Here is a 6,000-nt window from a genome sequence, read left to right on the forward strand (position 1 = left end):
CCAACGTCTGATTGTGGTTGTTTGCTGCCATCATCCTTTTGAATACAACAGGTCTAAGAGCCCATTGGCTTACACTAGTAGGGGGAAACTATTAATATGGCACTGCCTTCTCTTCTTCTGAAAAGAGGGCACCTGGACTAAGGTCAAAGTTCACTGCTCCACTGTTGCCATGCATTTGATCCTGAGGACCAATGGCTGGGACAATGTATTGCAGATGTGTGCACCTGTCCAACACAGCCTGAGGCGGGGTGAGCCTGGCTTTCCATGGCAGCCAGGCAATAACATGTCTGGATGTACCATCACAGCCTCTGGGCAATGAGGTAACATACCTGCCTACCACTTCTGTTCTTCCCTATGCATGTGGATAAAGTCCTTGATTTTTAACTCCATAGATTTCTCTGCAGCCTGTGGCTGAGCAAGTGCTCAATCACCAGCAATCCTTTGAGTGCCAGTGGCTTGGGCCATTACTTCTTGTGGAGCTGTCACAGTGAGATGTTACCAGTTTGCGTTCCAAAATCTGATTATGCTAGCATTCCCACCAGTCTGTCAGTAAGTGAGCTGGTGAGGATACAGGAGTCAGCCTTGCCAGTGCTTACTCTGAAGTTTCGATACTGTCATCCTCAAAGGTTGAGGAGGGGCTTCTGTCAGAGCTATCTGTTTTCTCCATGATGATGATGGACATGCTGATTATTACTACAGGACAAAACAGTGAGAAGGCGTCGTGGCCAGTGGTTAGGATCAATGTGCAACAAATGAGACTGAAAGCAATGCTACTGGGAGAGTTCCAGTGGACTGAAGAGTGGTACTTACTTGGTTGGTGGGACATGGAGGTGTCACCCATCCCTGCAAGAGCAATCTCCTTTGATTCTCTCCTTGTAGGGGCTGAGGAGTTGAATGCTGGGCACTGCTTCACCGGTGCGGGCCCCTTATGCCCTAATTTGGGTCGTCTCCTCCAGGAATGAGGGAAAGGGATGGATTGAGTGAAATGCAATTGGGTGGTATGGCTGCTGGTGTCAGTGCAGACAGTCAAAAGGTGGTGAGATATCCTGGAAGAATGAATAAGTAACATCGAGGCCATGCAGGGATCCTGGTATAGGAGGTTAGAGGGAACAAGAGAGAATCAGGGAAGATTTTAAATACAATAGTGAGAGTGGTATAAGTCTCAGTGGAAGGTGGGAGAAGTAGCAGAGACAGAGTGTGAGGTAGGAGAGAGTGGATTGTGGTTTGGTGGATGGAAAAGGGACTCAAGCTTCTTATGCACTGCTGGCGTTACATCCTCAGCGGAGATGGCACTGATATGGATGCCATCCTCAGACCAGGGTCAGGTGGCATGTCCTCCTTTGCCAGTCATTCACAAAGAGGACTCCTCTCCTTTGCACCATCCCCTGAACCAGAGTCTCCAGGCCCCCATTGGAGAATTGTGCCACTGTCTTCCCCTTCTCTGACATATTCAGGCTCTGTTCTTTTTTTTTGAGATGAATTTGGTTTCGATTTTGAAAGAGCTCCACAGCAGCCAGTCTCCCATCACCAAGTCACCCATTTATTTCTACTTGCCTGGTACTTGACACTGCTCTAGATTCCTCAGAGCCAGCTCTCAGAGTGAACAGAACCTTTGACACTCTTGCTTATTTTATTTTCAGAACTCCTGACACCCCTATTTTTAACAGGATATCTGACAATCCTGTTCTTTTCCTTTTAAACCCCCCACACTACCGCCTAACTGCAGTAGTGCTTCTTTTTCCCCATGTTGTGTGTGTGCAGGTGTGAGACAGTGAAAGACACAAGATCTACAATTTTTATTCAATTTCCACCACCAGGAAGAAAGGAAACACCCAAGTGACTAGTGACAAGCAGTGCCTTTCACATCAAAGAGCAATGCAACAGGTTCTGTTCTTGACTGAGCAGGGCAGTTTTGGAATGCCAGTGCTCATTCAATGTTACTTTGATTTTTTTTTGTCTTAAAGGTTTTTGAATTTTCTAATATAGCAATAACATATCTCTACACAGATTATTTGTATTTTTCTTATAACTGCAAAAATATAACAGAAGTTTCCTGCTTTGCCCAGGTAAAATAAATCATAATTGTCCTTTTCCACAACTTTCTCAACTTCCTTTTACTATTCAGCTACTGCAACAAACTTACTGTATGAATAGCTCTTAAAGACAGAAAGTCTTTAAGACTCTAAGTGTCCAGTTCTGCTATTGTGTCCAGTTGTATTGTTTGTTCCTGGATTCATTGTACTTCTGACTGTTGTTACTTTTTGCAATATTAAGCAACAATGTCCATCACCATCACCATCACACTGCAAGCCAGTTACCAACTTATGGGCTGCTGTTACTATTCCCTTTCACTCACTGGGTCAAAGATTGGTTAATTGGTTTTCAGTGGGACAGGAAAACCATTAGTGGGTCTTAATAAGAGATTATTGCCTTAAATAAGATTTACTTCATGGCATGATGGCAACCAGACACATGTTACGTTAGTAAATAATACTAATTTACTAAAGATAATAATAATAATAATTATTAAGAATATTGGATATAGCATTCACTACACATGATCCCAAAATATTCTACCTTTCCCTCATCCAAGGCCTTATCACATCATCAGCTCAGGTGGAACTTAATGCAGTCTCCAACATTAACTCTTTCAGAACCATGACCTTACAAAACAAAGTATAATTTTGCAAGTGCTGTAAGATCATGTGAGGACAGATAATTACGTGACACACATTTACATACAAAAACAGAAATTGCTGGAGAGACTCAGCAGGTCTTACAGTTTCTGTGGAAAGGAAGCATAGTTAACTTTCGAGTCCAGTGACCCTTCTGCAGGGTCACAAGACATATTACCCAGAATACTTCAGTTATCCACACTTTAAATTTCATTGTAACCTGTAAAGGATATAATTAGATCCTTATATATTCAGCACACATGAACCTGCAATCAATGCAAACCTATCAAACTTAGATGTAAACTAAATCTTCCAAAAATTGTCTGATTGTTCAATTGCAATACACAACTTCTTTACTTACTATCGTTTAATTACTATACATTGTTACAGTGTGACATCAGTCAACTGTCTTTCAAATAGCAAACCTGATTATATAGAGATGAAGCCATCACAGATCATTTCATGCAAAGCAAAAAACTCCATCTATTTGAGAATTACATCAAATGAAATTATATGAATTATAAATAAAACTATTGATTCTTTATGCTGCACCAATTCCTGTCAACAAGCTGCTATTTGTAACACATTATGTATTGCAAAAATATAAAGGTAGTCACAGTTGAATAACATGTTTTCTTAAATGAGTCGTAGTGTCGTAGAGTCGTACAGCATGGAAACAGACCCTTCGGTCCAACCAGTTCATCTTGAACATAATCTCAAACTAAAGTGTTCCTGGCCCATATCCATCCATCCTTGATAAATTATCGTATTAATCATTAAATCAATTCAACTTATATAATAAGTTTTTTATACTTTAACCTATTAATGTTAAGCATCAATACCATCAGCATCAAGTTTTCTCTCATAGTTTTCCTCAAATAATCTATATACAGTGTAAAACTATGGTTAAATCCAAATATTATGATATGTAATTTCTTCTTGGTGAGACAATAAAGTAGGCTCTGGCACACTAAAGTCCACTGAATTTAAAGTTGGGTGTGGTGTAAAATAAGTTTCCCTCTTACTGTGTATCATTTTGTCCTGATGTTGAAGATCAACTTTCCTCCTAATATATTTAAAGCACAGCTACAGTGGACTGTACCAGTTCATACTTTTTGTGATCCATGCTGGAGGAGTGCACTGTTGTTTTATTCTCACTAATGTATGTCAAAACAATAAATGAAAATACTTTTTCCAGTTGCCAAGAAGAACTGTGAAATACCTTATAGGTTGTTCTGCTCTAAAGGGACAGTTGTGTTCCTCTGCAACCCCGCACTATATAAAATCACACTGTGGAAAACTGCTATAGAAAATCACACTATACAAGATTGCTAATAGAAAATCACTATAGCCGTTTAGTAGAAAGTTTGCATTATCCTTACAATGTTCACAAATCATCAATCGTATTATCGCCAATTTGTGCTGATGAAATGCATGTTATAGCAGAACAACCTATACAGTACTTATATCAGGCCTTAAATAGTAAGATCTATCAACCTATGTTGATAAATTAGATCTGTGTATTTTTAAAACCACAATTGATGGTTTATTCTCAAAACAAAACTTTTCAGTAGGGGCCCAATGATTGATTAATATATTGTTGGTAACAAGAACTCCTGAAACACTCTCACTATCTCTCTTTCTAGGAAAAGCAGTGGGAGAAAGGATATTGGCTTTCTGGAAAAAAAACTCTGCTAATGGATTATTCTTGAAAGCAAAAGAATAAAGTGTAAAATGTTTTGGAGTTGATTGTTATGACATTCTGGCATGCACGATAATGACATTAATTATGAATGGTTGTCTCTAAAGTCTTACAGGAACAGTTTGTTCAGGAATTATAATTTTGAGATGTCCTGCAAAGAACACTTTCAAAAGAACAAATAAGTTTCACCCTGTTCTTAACAGAGGCTTTTCTTTTCAGAAATGAGAGACATTAGCTGGTCAGCTTGTTCTTCACAAGCTTTGCACCAACTCAGCTTGTTCTTAACAGGTGCTGCTCCAGTTGAACCATATAAAACAAGAACCTCTCCAAACCAAGCGCCATTCTAAAACAGTCCCAGCAGGTGTCTATTCTAAAACAGTCCCAGCAAGCAATTATCACCAGTCATGTGGTCTATAGGAAGTGACAGTGATTTAAAGTCTCCAATGTCCAGAGTATACTTTCAGTAATCTATTTTAAAGAAAGAACTCAAGTTAGTTCTTCAAAACTTGAAATAATCTATTTCCCACAATTCTTCAAAGCTTAAGTCCTTGAAGCAACATTAACTATGAACAGTCTTCAGAAGAACACTAAAGTAGCTGCTGATTAATGAAATTTTTACTAAACCAATCATAACCTAATGCATGCCATGCCAATTTGCATTGAGCCAACTGTTAGTTGAATGGACATTGAAACATTGACACCAATCAACCTCTAATTAAAGTAAATTAAATCAATTTACTATATATAAACTAACAAATTATACCAGCTATGAATTAATGTATATTAAGCCAATTTGCCCCACAAGCAAATTATCCAAAATCATATTAATGTTTAATTGTTCTTTTGCTGAAAATGTTGCACTTATCAAAGTGATTGATATCTCCAGGGGAATAAAACACTTTGCGTTTTGGTGCCCACCATCAACCTCCGTTATTCCCAGGTCAGGTACTAAATACATTAAGTTAAATTCCATCTATTCGGGTTCAAGGGTCTATAATGGTGTTTAAACCTTTTAAAGTGCTATTCTTCTTAATAAACTGACACACCCTAGGATGCTTCGAGTATTCACACTTTTTCTAATGTTCATACATTTACAGCAGAAATAATGTGTTTATAAATCCACACACATAGAGAAAAATACAACAGGCTGATCACCAACTATCAAAAATATTTTAAGAGGGCTGGGACCATATTTTGGAAGTTACTCTATAGTGTGACCAAATTGCTGAACAGATAATTTAACTGCATCATTACAATTTTTGAAATCTTTTATCCTTACTGCTTCTGGGAGAGATGGATAATTTATATTAATTATAGATAATTGTGCATTGATACCTTTTTAGGATCTTAGTACAAACTGGACAATCTAATTCTAAGTGCAAATTTAATATCCAACAGGGAGAAAAACCCATAGATGGAAAGGATGAGGTTGTATTTGGCTAAATTACTGTGGTAGCCTGGCCTCTCTGAATGCTTTCTTCCTGGGTGGGTAGATATGTTGTGTGTCCAAAGCCAATTTTCATGTCCATCTATTACCTGAAACTATTGGCTTTCAGTGGAGGGTGATGTGAAAGGGAGGGATATTTGCAAAGTTGTTTACTTTTCCAGGAGTATTAATGATGA

The sequence above is a fragment of the Chiloscyllium punctatum genome, chromosome 10, assembly GCF_047496795.1.
Source record: "Chiloscyllium punctatum isolate Juve2018m chromosome 10, sChiPun1.3, whole genome shotgun sequence".
Taxonomy (NCBI): Eukaryota; Metazoa; Chordata; class Chondrichthyes; order Orectolobiformes; family Hemiscylliidae; genus Chiloscyllium; species Chiloscyllium punctatum.